The sequence below is a fragment of the Oratosquilla oratoria genome, chromosome 16 (assembly GCF_046742065.1).
Source record: "Oratosquilla oratoria isolate Oo_2021 chromosome 16, ASM4674206v1, whole genome shotgun sequence".
Lineage (NCBI taxonomy): Eukaryota > Metazoa > Arthropoda > Malacostraca > Stomatopoda > Squillidae > Oratosquilla > Oratosquilla oratoria.
This window is the reverse complement of record NC_134792.1, coordinates 47,959,931-47,973,086: the sequence shown is the minus strand read 5'-3', so window position 1 is coordinate 47,973,086 and position 13,156 is coordinate 47,959,931. Positions and strand designations below refer to the sequence as shown.

The 13,156-nt window shown below is 40.2% G+C and overlaps 1 protein-coding gene across 2 annotated transcripts in view; it reads right to left on the bottom strand.

Moving 5' to 3' along the window:
* The window catches only part of LOC143033972 (protein VAC14 homolog), a 70,008-nt gene that overhangs the window by 10,762 nt on the left and 46,090 nt on the right, over window positions 1-13,156 (bottom strand). The window contains exon 15 of one of the 2 annotated variants that reach the window (XR_012967212.1): window positions 10,275-10,400. The exons of the other annotated variant lie outside the window; for it this stretch is intronic. The gene's annotated coding sequence lies outside the window, so the exon portion shown is untranslated. The remainder of the gene's footprint in view (window positions 1-10,274; window positions 10,401-13,156) is intronic. 2 annotated transcript variants of the gene reach the window in all.

Sequence of the window (13,156 nt, the reverse complement as noted above, 5' to 3'; positions counted from 1 at the left end):
TAAATTCACACACACACACACACATATATATATATATTATATATATACATACATACACACACACACACACTTCAACGAACGGACGGCTTAGAAGACGTTCTGAAGAAAATTGAAGTTTCGTGGATCCCAACGCAAAGAGAAGTGCCTATTGTATTTACAGGGTGGGGGGGAATTGCTCGTGGGGTAGTGGGATAGTAGGGAAAGAGGAGAAGGGGAGGGATTGCTGAGGGAAATGGAAGGAAATGAGGAAGGAGAGGACTTGGCCCAGGCAGACAGGCGAAAGGTATACAAACGGCCCCCCGACCAGCTGAGCGACGATGAAATGTCTAATGAAAATGTAAAGATTAGAAGTATAGATAAGAGAAATACAGTAGAAAGTGATGAGAATATTTTCCAGGGATTTAAAGAGGGTGGGGGGGACACAACAAACATTTTAAATCAGTGTTTACAAGGGAGAACATACAACCTGAAGAGATTGAATGGAAAGAGAAAGTCCCCCCTATGAAAGAAATAGAAGTAACAAAGAATGAAATATTGAAACACTTGAGTAATCTTGATGTCAGAAAATCGCATGGACCAGATGAAATGGCAAGCTGGATTTTGAAAGAATGCAGGAATGAACTGGCAGATATAATACATATCATAATAATCAGTTCATTGAAAGAAGGTAAAGTTCCAGAAGATTGGAAAAAAGCAAATATAGTACCTATATATAAAGGGGGGAATAAAGAAGACCCTAACAACTATAGGCCAGTCTCTCTAACAAGTACAATAGCAAAAATTTGTGAAAGAATTGTAAAAAATAGATGGGTAAAATATTGGATTCAGACAAGGACGATCATGCGTCACCAATTTAATATGTTTCTATTCAAGGCTAATAGATATAATACAAGAAAGAGATGGATGGGCTGATTGCGCATTTCTAGACCTAAAAAAAGCTTTTGACAAAGTACCACATAAAAAGTTGCTTAAGAAATTATAAACTGAAGGAGGAATACAGGGCAAACTACTAAATTGGATGGAAGACTTTTTGCAAGAAAGAAAAATGAGAGTAGTGATAAGAGACCAACACTCAAAATGGGATGAAGTAATAAGCGGTGTTCCACAAGGAACGGTTCTGGCCCCAATAATGTTTGCTATATATATTAATGATATGGATGAAGGAATTGAAAGCTATATGAGCTTCTTTGCAGATGATGCAAAACTATTGAAAAAAGTGAACACGGAAGAAGATTGTGAATCACTACAGAGAGATCTAAACAAAGTACAGGAATGGAGTAGGAAGTGGGAAATGGAGTTCAATACAAAGAAGTGTAGTATAATGGTATTTGGAAAAAGTAAAAACAGAATAACAGGATCATATAAATTGGGAGAAGAAAGAATAAAAAAAGTAGAAAATGAAAAGGACCTGGGAGTCATTGTTATGAATAATATGTCACCTGAGAAACATATAAATAAGATTTTTGGAGAAACCTATAATTTAATAAGAACAATCAAAGTGACATTTACATATCTGGATGAAGAAATGGTGAAGAAAATTCTAATCACCCTGATAAGACCAAGATTGGAATATGCGGCAACGATATGGTCACCAAGTACAAAAAAATGTATAAAAAAAAATTGAAAGAATACAAAGAGCAATTACAAAATTGGCACCAACACTCTCAAAACTATCATATGAAGAGAGACTAGCAAAACTTGAACTACAGACTAGAGCAAAGAAGAGAGAGAGGAGATTTGATAACTATTTACAGAATCATGAAAGGCATAGAAATTACTGATAGAGAGAATCTGATAAAATGAGATGACAGAAATACAAGAGGACATGGAAAGAAAATCAAAAAGGATAGCTATAAAAGAGACCTGAAAAAGAACAGCTTTCCTCACAGAGTAATAGACAGTTGGAACAAGTTAGATGAGAAAGTGGTGTGTGCAAAAACAATACATGAATTTAAAAATAGTTTAGATAAAATGAGATATGAAAAGGGGACACCACGAGCATAGCTCCCCTTCCCGTAAAATACAACTAGGTAAATACAACTAGGTAAATACACACAAGTTGAAGCTAAATGTGGGTAAAAGTAAGGTGATGAGATATACAAAGGGAGAGGAGGGCAGCAAATTGGAAGGGAGTAGTAAGGGAGAAAGGCTGGAGGAAGTGAATAGCTTTAAATAATTATGGGCACATGTGGAGGGAAAGGGAGGAATGGAGGTGGATGTAGAATGTAGACTGAGAGAAGCTGGTAAATGCCTTGTGGGATTAAAAAGTGTAATAAGAAATATACATTTGGGAATGGATGGTAAGAGAAGATTGTATGAAGGGATGATTGTTCTGACAGCACTGCACAGGGCAGAAATATGGAACAAGACAGTTTCCAGTAATGGTGAAAGTGGCTTCATCACTCCACAACACATTTTTCCACTTCTCCACTGTGTAGTGTGCAGCAGTGGGCCAAGAAAACTTGTGATGCTGGTGGAGCCGATTCACCATTACAGAACAAGTCCACAGGGAGGCCCAGGAAGACTACTCTTCATACTTTGAAGGTACTGAGGAGACAGGTGGATGATAGTCCACGTATAACAGCACCACAGTTGAAGGAAAAGAACCCTAAATTACTTGGTCATGTGTCTGTGAGAACAGTAGGCTGCTGCCTGCATGATGATCTGCAATTCTCACACCACAATGCTTGCAAGAAACCACTTGCATCCATAAAACAGAAAAAGAACAGGGTTACTTTTTGCCACAAATATTTACAGTGGGATGTGGAGAAGAGGAAAAATGTGTTGTGGAGTGATGAAACCACTTTCACTATTACTGGAAACCATCTTGGCAAACTGTACTGTCGTCCTGGCAGTGAACCTTTGGACCCAAAATTCACACACAGTACTGTAAAACATCTTGATTCAATGAGGATTTGGGGTGCTTTTGGCTACCACAGTGTGGTATTATTAGTGATATTACTAAAAAATGTAACTCTGAATGCAGACCGATATTTTGAGCTACTTAATAATCATTTGGATGACTGTTTTATTCAGTGCAAAACAGATGTCTTCATGTTTTCATCAAAGAGAAACATATTGAGACCACAAAGGAGTTAAAATCAGACCCTAGCATTACCATCAGGAAAGCAGAAAAAGTGGCTACTTACATACTCATGGACACCTCTGAGTATTTAGACAAGATTGATACCATCCTCAGTGATACTACAAAGTTTAAAAAGATCAGTAAAGATCCCACAGATTTACTAAAGATAAAAGTAAACTGACCAATACATGGATGGGGTGGTGCGAGAGGTAAATGCAAGGGTAGTAGGTCAGGGATTGGAGATTGTTAAAGAAAATAGAGAAAAGTGGGAGATAAGCTAGTTGTTGTTTGCTGATAACACTGTGCTTGTAGCAGGATCAGAGGAAGGATTGAGGAAGTTAGTGACAGAGTTTGGGATGGTGTGTGAAAGAAGGAAGTTGAAGATAAATGTGGGTAAAAGTAAGGTGATGAAATGTACAAGGGGAGAAAGTGGCAGCAGACTGGAAGTGAGTATTAAAGGAGAGAGACTGGAGGAAGTGGATAGTTTTAGATACTTGGGTGCAAATGTGACAGGAATGGAAGGAGTGGAGGTGGAGGTAGAATGTAGATTGAGAGAACCGAGTAAATGTCTTGGGGAATTAAAAAGTGTAATGAGAAAAAGAATAGGGAACATTCCTACAAAAGTAAAGGCATAAGAGGGAATAGATGCTAAGAGGAGATTGTATGAAGGAGTGATTGTGCCAGCAGCTCTGTACAGGGAAGAAACATGGAACATAAGGGAGGAATAGAGGAGGAGTTTGAATGTGTTTGAGATGAGGTGCCTGAGAAGTATGATAGGGGTTACTAGGCTGGATAGAATGAGAAATGAGGAAGTGAGGAGGAGAACAGGGGTGGAAAGGGAGTTGGGAGATAGGGTTGATGAAAGAGTATTGGGATGGTTTGGACACATGGAAAGAATGAGTAAAGAAAGACTAGTAAAAGAGGTGTGGAAGGCAGAGGTGGAAGGAGTGAATATGAGGGGTCAACCTAGGATGAGATGGATGGATGGGGTAAAAGGGGCATTGGGAAAGAGGGAAATGTCTGTTGAGGAAGGATGGGAGAGGACAGAAGATAGGGGTGAATGGAGAATGGTTGTCTATGGATGATGCTGTGATGCATGAGGGGGAGTGGGGTGGGGGTTGGGGGGTGAGGGAGTATGCATGAGAAATAAACTGAAGCAGCCCGAAGGGATTTCTCCCCATCTTCTCCTTTTCTGCATGAGGGGACGGAGATGGGGGGTTGCCGATTTAATGAAGTGACCTTGCTGTGGATGTGCTATGTCTTGAGACACTGCTTCTGACCCAGGGCAGTGGACCAGATGCAGGGATGACCCATGATCCAGGAGGTGCCAAGATAAGAGGGTAGATGGGAGTGGAGTATGTAGGGGATGGAATGGGTGTGAATGGTTTCTATGCCTTTGTTTTTTGGCTACCTTCCATGTAAGGGGGAAAAAGCCTTTGATATATGTATGTATTCACCTACTTGTATTTTGTGGGAAGGGGAACTACGCTCATGGTGTCCTGCCTTTGTATCTAGCAAGTGTCTAGTTTGCTCTTAAACTCATGAATGGTTTTTGCACACACCATTTTTTTTTTGTCCAGTTTGTTCCAAGTGTCCACCACTCTATGTATGTATGTATGCATGTATATATATATATATATATATATATATATATATATATATATATATATATATATATATATATATATATATATATATATATATATATACAGTGTTCCCTCGTCACTTCACGCTTCACATTTTGCGGCTTCAGTGCTTCGCGGGTTTTTCCAAAATATTCATTGAAAAAATCACCAAAAAATAATCAAATTTTCTTAAAACTTACCATGCTAACACATGAATGTTGTGTCTTTCTCGTGTAAGTTTGGATAAATTATTAAAATGATAAATAATATCACTAGAGGGAATTTTATCGGAAAAAACGCTATCGGTGCAACTTCACGAAGTCATGCATTTTATGACCTACGTATATCTTGATCTATTAAGATTTTAGAAAAAAACGAAATTACACGCTGTTTGTATAGTATTTGAGATTTTATGTTTAAAAGCAGGTTAGTCTAGGTAAAGTATTAAGATTGGAAAACATTTCTGACGGCATCAATGACATCATACGGACTGAGGGATGAAGAGACAGACATACATCATTCAAATGCTCATGGAATATGGAAAATGATAATTGGATTACACTGTAAAAATATCACGTCAATATATAAAAAAACTTTTGCTTTTATTAATATTTTTCTATCAGTGCATCTGATCCCCCTTAATTACTTTATAATAAATATTAATTACTGTATAAGATTTTATAATTACAGTCGTACCTCGGTACTCGACCGCCTCTATACTCGACCAAATCGGTGCTCGACCAAAAAATTCGAGTAGAAAATGCATCGGACCTCGAACAGATTTTCGGTACTCGACTAGCTCGAACAGCGGGTAAGCGTCAGTTCGACTCAGACCGCCAGCGGAGTAAGACGTACGCAGTTTGTTCGAGTATTTCTTCCCAGATTTAAACTTTTTCGTGTTGCTCTAGCCCTTAATAATGGGTCCAAAGAAAGACAGTGATAAGGGGAAAATTGGTTTCGGTGTTCGAACAAATCGGTGCTCGACCACCACCTCAGAACGGATTATGGTCGAGTACCGAGGTACGACTGTAATGATTTAAGTAAATATGTGTACTGTTGTAATCTTTGTCTTAAATATGTAAAGTATATATACTGTTTACATAATCTAAACATTCTGGTACCCACATACACATACACGAAAAATCCTGGGGGGGGGGGCAAATACTACTTTGCGGTTTTTCACCTTTTGTGGGGGGGTTCTGGTCACCATTAACCGCAAAAAACGAGGGATCATTATATATATATATATATATATATATATATATATATAATTATATATATATGTATATATATATATGTATATATATATATATATAAATATACATCTACACTGAATGGTTCCCAGCGATCAATTGATATTATTCAACCACAAACAACTTTTAATTCCATGCCATCGCAATCGAGACTGAAGAATCGCTCGATGGAGACATTTTGTTGGAAATTGAAACGTGGACGAGCCGAGGATTCGAACCCAGCTAACCCGTAACTTTGTTACGGGTTAGCTGGGTTCGAATCCTCGGCTCGTCCACGTTTCAATTTCCAACAAAATGTCTCCATCGAGCGATTCTTCAGTCTCGATTGCGATGGCATGGAATTAAAAGTTGTTTGTGGTTGAATATATATATATATATATACATATATACATACACATACATATCCCCCTGTGGTGGGGGGAAAGAATACTGCCACCAAGTCTTCCCACTTGAATCATAAGAGGTGACAAAAATGGGATGGGGATTAGGACTAGGCATCCTTCTCCCTGTAGCCCCAAAGGGGACATTCCTAAAAAAGTAAAGGCATAAGAGGGTCTAGGAGTTTTCCAACCACTACGCTAAAGTTTGGGTATTTTAATGTGTGTTGATGTGGTACAGATGAGAGTAAAAGGGAAGAGATAGGTAGTATGTTTGTGAGAAGAAAGATGGATGTGTTGGCTTTGAGTGAATCTAAGTTGAGAGGGAGGGGTGAGTGTGAGTTTGGGAGTGTAGTTGGGAGGTTCTCAGGAGTGAAGAGAGGATGAGGGAGAGAAGGGGTGGCTATACTTGTAAGTGAAGAGATAGGTAAGCATGTAGTGGAGTGGAAGGAGGTTTATTCAAGGTTATTGTGGATGAAAGTGAAATTAGGAAGGGAGATGTGGGTTTTTGTAAGTGCATATGGGCCTGGTAGTGAGAAAAGTGTAAAAGAAAGGGAGGCCTTTTGGATAGATTCAAATGAGTGCATAGAGGGATTAGGGAGAAATGTTAATGTAGTGGTATTGAGAGACCTTATTGCTTGGGTAGGAAATGAACCAATAGATGGAGTGGTTGGGAAGTGTGGAGTTCCAGGAAAGAATCATAATGGAGAGTTGATGGTAATGTGTCTCGAAAGAGAGTTGATAACAGCATATACAGTGTTTAGGAAGTCAAGCATGAGTACCCATGGGAAAGGGTGATGGATGGAAGGGTGGTAGACAGAGCATTAATGAACTATACAGTGGTAACCAGAAGTATAGTAGGAAGAGTTAAGGATGTATATGCTCTAAGGGGAGAGAGGGGGGAATATCAGATCATTATCTGGTGGAAGGTAAATTGAGAGTGGAGGATAGATGGAAAACAGGAAAAGGACAGAAGGTAGGGAGGTGCTTAGAGTGAACTACTTAAATGAGAAAGAAATGGAGAAGGAGTACAAGAAGAAGCTGAGAGAGGAGTGGGAGGGAGTGAAGGATAGAGTAGAACTAGGAGTGACGGTGGAATGGGAATGGTTCAAGTAGGGAGTCACAAGGTGTGCAAAGATGGTGTGTGGAACAAGGAGGATGGGAGGAAATAGAAGGAAGGTTAGTGAGTGGTGGGATGAGGAAGCAAAGAAAGTTGTAGAAGAGAAGAAGCGAGCTTTCACAGATTGGTTACAAAATAGGATGAGGGAGTCATATGAGGGGTACAAAGTAAAGAAAAGAGAAGTAAAGCATAAGATAAAGGAGGCAAAGAGGAGAGCATATGTGAAATGGGGTAAGAGTATGACAGAAAATTTTGAAAGTAATAGAAAAAGGTTTTGGAAAGAAATTAAGAGAGGAAGAGGAGGGAAATCAAGTTGAGAAGAAAAGGTAAAAGGTGCAGATGGAGAGATGATAATGGAAGAGAAGGCAGTAAGAGGAAGATGGGCAGAGTATTTTAGGAAGTTGCTAAATGTGAAGGAGGATAGGGAGGGAAAGGTAGTTGCAGTGGGAAGCGCTAAGAAAATGACCATGATTAGTGAGGAAAATGGAGGAAAAATAAGGAAAGATGAAATGAAGGCAGTTGTTAAGATGATAAAAGCAGGTTGTTGTTGTTGTTGTCGTTCCCTAGACTGTCTGTCCGAGCAGTCCCGTCTCCCCAAGGAAGGCCACAGCCGAAACTGGGTTTTCCCACAAATCCTTTATAGAGTGTATGTTGTGTTGTTTGCGTGCATGATTGTGTATAATGCAGTCTTCCATTATGTGTTGTATGGTATGGGGTGAAGTGTTACATCCTGGGCAGCTGTTCACAACACGGTCGTCCAGCCTCTTCGGGTAGCTTAGAAGTGCTGGGTGGTGACCGCATCGCAGTCTGGCCAAGTGGACTCTGTCCTTTCGTGGGAGAGAGGATTCAGAAGGGTGGATATCTGGGGGTCTGGCATGCAGCAGTGTGTTGTCTTTCAGTGTGTTAATGGAGCGGTGAGTGATATGATTATGAATATGTTTCCGGAGGCTGGTATTTGGTGGTTGTGGAGGAAGAGAAGAGAGTATCTGTGCGTAATAAAGGTCTTTGGGTGTAGTTTTAATGTTTCTTGGTGTGTGTGGGTGTTCTGCTATGTAGTGTAGCGGGTGTGATGTGTTTGTGGTGGCTGCAGCAAGTGTTTGTGTGCCTCTCATGTCGAGGTGGTCCTTGACTTTGAGGACTTTTGTTTCATGGTGTAAATGGTCTGTAGGTGTTGTATTTGTGCAGCTTGTAATTGTTTTTAGGGCTTTGTTTTGTATGATTTGAAGGGTGTTGTGGTGTGTCTCACTGAGATTAGGAGCCCATGCAGGACTCGCATAATTCAACACTGAGCGTATGCATTGTTTGTATATTGTTATATTAGTTTCTTTGTTTTGTCCAAATGTTGTTCCAGTGATTGACTTAAGTGCGTTAAGTCTAGGTGTGCATTTGTTTTTTATGTTTGTGATGTGTTGTTTGAAAGACATGGATGTATCGTATGTTACACCAAGAATTTTCGGTGTGTTTGTGTGTGGTATTAGAGTGTTGTTGATGTAGAGATGAGGTATGTATTTGTGTTCTTTTGTCCAGTTGGTGAGAAGTGTTGCTGTAGATTTGTGTTGAGTGTGTCAAGGTATGGCTGGATTATTTCTGCAGCTTTGTCTGTGTTACGATGTGTGCATGTGATTGTTATGTCATCTGCGTAGGAAGAGATTTGTATTTCTGAGGTGTCTGGTGTGGGTAAGTCATGCATGTATAGATTAAATAATGTGGGGGATAGAACTGAGCCCTGTGGTACTCCGTTCTTAATGTTTCTGATGTGCGATGATTGGCCATTATATGACACATGAGCATTCCTGCCTGCCAGATAATTGGCCAGCCATCTTTTGGTGTTATTGTGCATGTCTGTGTTATATATTTTATTTGTTAGGTTGTGGCGGGGGATAGCATCAAAAGCTTTACTAATGTCTAATGTTATAAGAAGTGTTCTGTGGTGGGGCCTATCTGAATTGATGCCATCTAAAATTCTTTGTGTGAGGTTTGTCAGAAGAGTGTTTGTGGAGTGTAGTGGCCTAAAACCGTGTTGTGAGTCAGCAAGGGGAATATATGGTGTGACAAGTTTAAGTATTAGGCGTTCAATGATTTTAGAGGGGGTGCAGAGAAGTGTGATTGGGCGGTGCGATGTTGGGATTGTTCGGTTTTGGAATGGTGATTATTTTACCATGCTTCCAGATGTCGGGTATAGTGTTGTGTGAATAGCTGTAGTTTGCAATGTTTGTGAGTGCGTGTATACCTTGTGGTCCAATGTGTTTTAGGTGGATGTTGCTTATGTTATCAGGGCCACAGGCAGATGAGTGCTTGAGATTATGCATTATGAGTTTTGTCTGACTGTCTATGAAGGGTGTATAGTCTGAGTCTGTGGGGAAGTCTTTCTTACGTCGAATGGTGCGTCGGTCGTCAGGGTGAGATGTAAGATGGCTCGTCTGTGCAAAATGACGTATGAGTGCGTTTGCTTGTTGTCTGTTTGAGGGTAGATTATCTGTTGTTGTGATTATTGCTGCGTGAGAGCGTGTAGTGTTAGTGTTGGATAGTGTGATGCTGTTGAGTGTTTTGTACAATTTGCTGGTGTTTGTTTTGTGATCAAGTGTATTGATAAAGTTTTGCCAATTTTGTGTTTTTTGTTCATGTAAGGCACCTGGGTTGGATGGTTCTCATGCAGAATGTCTGAGAAAAGGAGGAACAGTGATGTTGGACTGGCTGGTGAGGTTATTTAATGTTTGTTTAACCTGTACAGCATTGGAGCCAAAATAATTTTTTTTTTTTTTTAATCAACTCAAAATGATCTAAAACCAACAAATCTTGCTTATTTTGACTGACCTTAGCCTAGAAGTGGAGAAACTGGGTCGATTTTTTCGAGATATGCATGCGAAAGTTTGGTAAAACATCCATAGACTTTCTTTCACTCCTCAAGCGGGTTGAACGAGGTTGTATTTTTCAGGGAAGCTTCGTTAGAATTTAAGAGAGTGAAAGAATTTTACATTTATGATGTTTCAAATCAATGTACAGTCACCCATAATAGTCTGACACTTATGGGAAACATGTTTAAAATAGTTTTTGTGGATTTTTTGGGAAATATTTATCACTTTGTTATGTGGTAAATTGATTTTTCACTATATCTTTTTTTTTATCATTTCATGGAGGATAGGTGATTGTGGTGTTTCTTATTGTTTTGGTAAATATTTTAGTAAGCATCCATCACACCATTATTGTCCGGCCACATTTTGTATTACACATTTTTTATGAAAATTTACAGTACGAAATTGCCAGTTCTATACATCTGAATACATACTAAATAGCACCTACCTAACTGTCAAAGTACAACTTCACCTCCTCATACTTTGTTTCGTACACCAGAGTCGCCTAAATCACGTCCTAAAGTCCAATTTTATAACCCAAATTACCCCCAAAAAATTGCTGCCTGAGCTGCCAATTTTGTCAATAAATAAAAAAAATTTGGTACCTTTTTATGGACAATGGATAGGGCTACTTGGTCATTACCATAGATTTGACCCTCACCATAATGCCTATTTTTGGAAAATTCTTTAATTTGTGGCATACTACTTATGCTGCTGATGCTGTAGGGGTTAAGAGACGGTAAAGTGCTGGAGGACTGGAGGAGTGCCTGTATAGTTCCACTTTACAAGGGGAAAGGGGACAAGTGTGAGTGTAGTAGTTTCAGAGGGATTAGCTTGTTAAGTGTAGTTGGGAAGGCTTATGGGAGGGTCTTGATTGAGCGGATTAGGAGAGAAACAGAAGGAGTAGCTGGTGAGGAACAGTGTGGGTTTAGGACAGGTAGGGGTTGCATAGATCAGCTTTTTGTGGTAAAACAAATATGTGAGAGAGCTATAGGAAAAGGTAAGGATATTTTTCAGACTTCTATGGATTTGGAAAAGGCTTATAACAGGGAAGACAGGAAGGAACTGTGGGAGGTACTGCAGATACATGGGATAGGAGGAAAGCTTTAAGAAGCTGTCAAGAGTTTTTACAAGAGTAGTAGAGTATTTGTCAGGATTAGAAATGGAGAGAGTGGTTTGAGGTAAAGGTGGGATTTCGTCAGGGATGTTTTGTCACCCTGGCTGTTCAATTCATACATGGATGGGGTGGTGCGAGAGGTAAATGTAAGGGTAGTGGATCAGGGATTGGAGATGGTTAAAGAAAATGGAGAAAATTGGGAGATAAGCCAGTTGTTGTTTGCTGATGACACTGTGCTTGTTGCAGGATCAGAGGAGGGATTGAGAAAGTTAGACTTTGGGAAGGTGTAAGAAAGAAGGCAGTTGAATATAAATGTGGGTAAAAGTAAGGTGATGAGATGTACAAGGGGAGAAAGTGGCAGGAGACTGGAAGTGAGTATTAAAGGAGAGAGACTGTAGGAGGTGTTTTAGATACTTGAGTGCGAATGTGGCAGGAAAGGGAGGAGTGGAGGTGGAGGTAGAATGTAGATTGAGGGAAGCTAGTAAATGCCTTAGTAGATTAAAAAATGTAATGAGAAATAGACATTTGGGAATGGATGCTAAGAGGAGATTGTATGAAGGAGTAATTGAGCTGACAGCACTGTATGGGGTAGAAACATGGAACATATGAGAGGAAGAGTGGAGGAGTTTGAGATGAGATGTCTGAGAAGTATCATAGGGGTTACAAGGCTGGATAGAAAGGAGAAAGGAGGAGAAGAGGAGAAGAACAGGGGTAGAAAGAGAGTTGGGAGATAGGGTTGATGAAAGAGTATTGGGATGGTTTGGACACATGGAAAGAATGAATGAAGAAAGACTAGTAAAAGAGGTGTAGAAGGCAGAAGTGGAAGGAGTGAATGTGAGGGGTCGACCTAGGATGAGATGGATGGATGGGGTAAAAGGGGCATTGGGAAAGAGGGGAATGTCTGTGGAGGAAGGATGGGAGAGGACAGAAGATAAGGGTGAATGGAGAATGGTTGTATATGGATGATGCTGTGATGCATGAGGGGGAATGGGTGGGGGATGGGTTGTGAGGGAGTATGTGTTAAAAAATAATTTCATGCAGCCCGAAGGTATTTCTCCCCGTCTTCTCCTTTTTTGCATGAGGGGACAGAGAGGAGGGGGGTCACCGATTTAATGAAACGGCCTTGCTGTGGATGTGCTGTGTCTTGTGACACTGCTTCTGACCTGGGGCAGTGGGCGAGATGCAGGGATGACCCGTCATCCAAGGCGGTGCCAAGATAAGAGGGTGGAGGGGAGTGGATTGTGATATAGGGATGGAATGGGTGGCAGTGGTTTTTATGCTTTTGTTTTTTGGCTACCTTCCATGTAAATGGGAAAAAGACTTTGATATATGTATGTATATATATACACACACACACACACATATATATAATATATATGTCCTGTCAGGGGTATTGGCTGCATGTTATTGTGGCAAAGTAGCATTCAGTTGACACTTTAGGGCCTATATGGGGTGCCCCTATGGACTAGAGCCACACATCATTTTGTGTGTGATAGAGGAGGACTCTGCTCACAGGGAAATGATGACACTTATTATACAGCAACTGTCCCTCCATCATGCTGTTCCACAACCCCTTGTTACTGTCCTGTACTATTTCTCTGAATATTCATTTCCTTTTTTTGCCTACCGTGTGGTGGGCGATAGAATGCTGCCATGCTGCCACCAAGTCTTCCCACTTGAATCGTAAGAGGTGACAAAAATGGGACAGGGATTACGACTAGGCATCC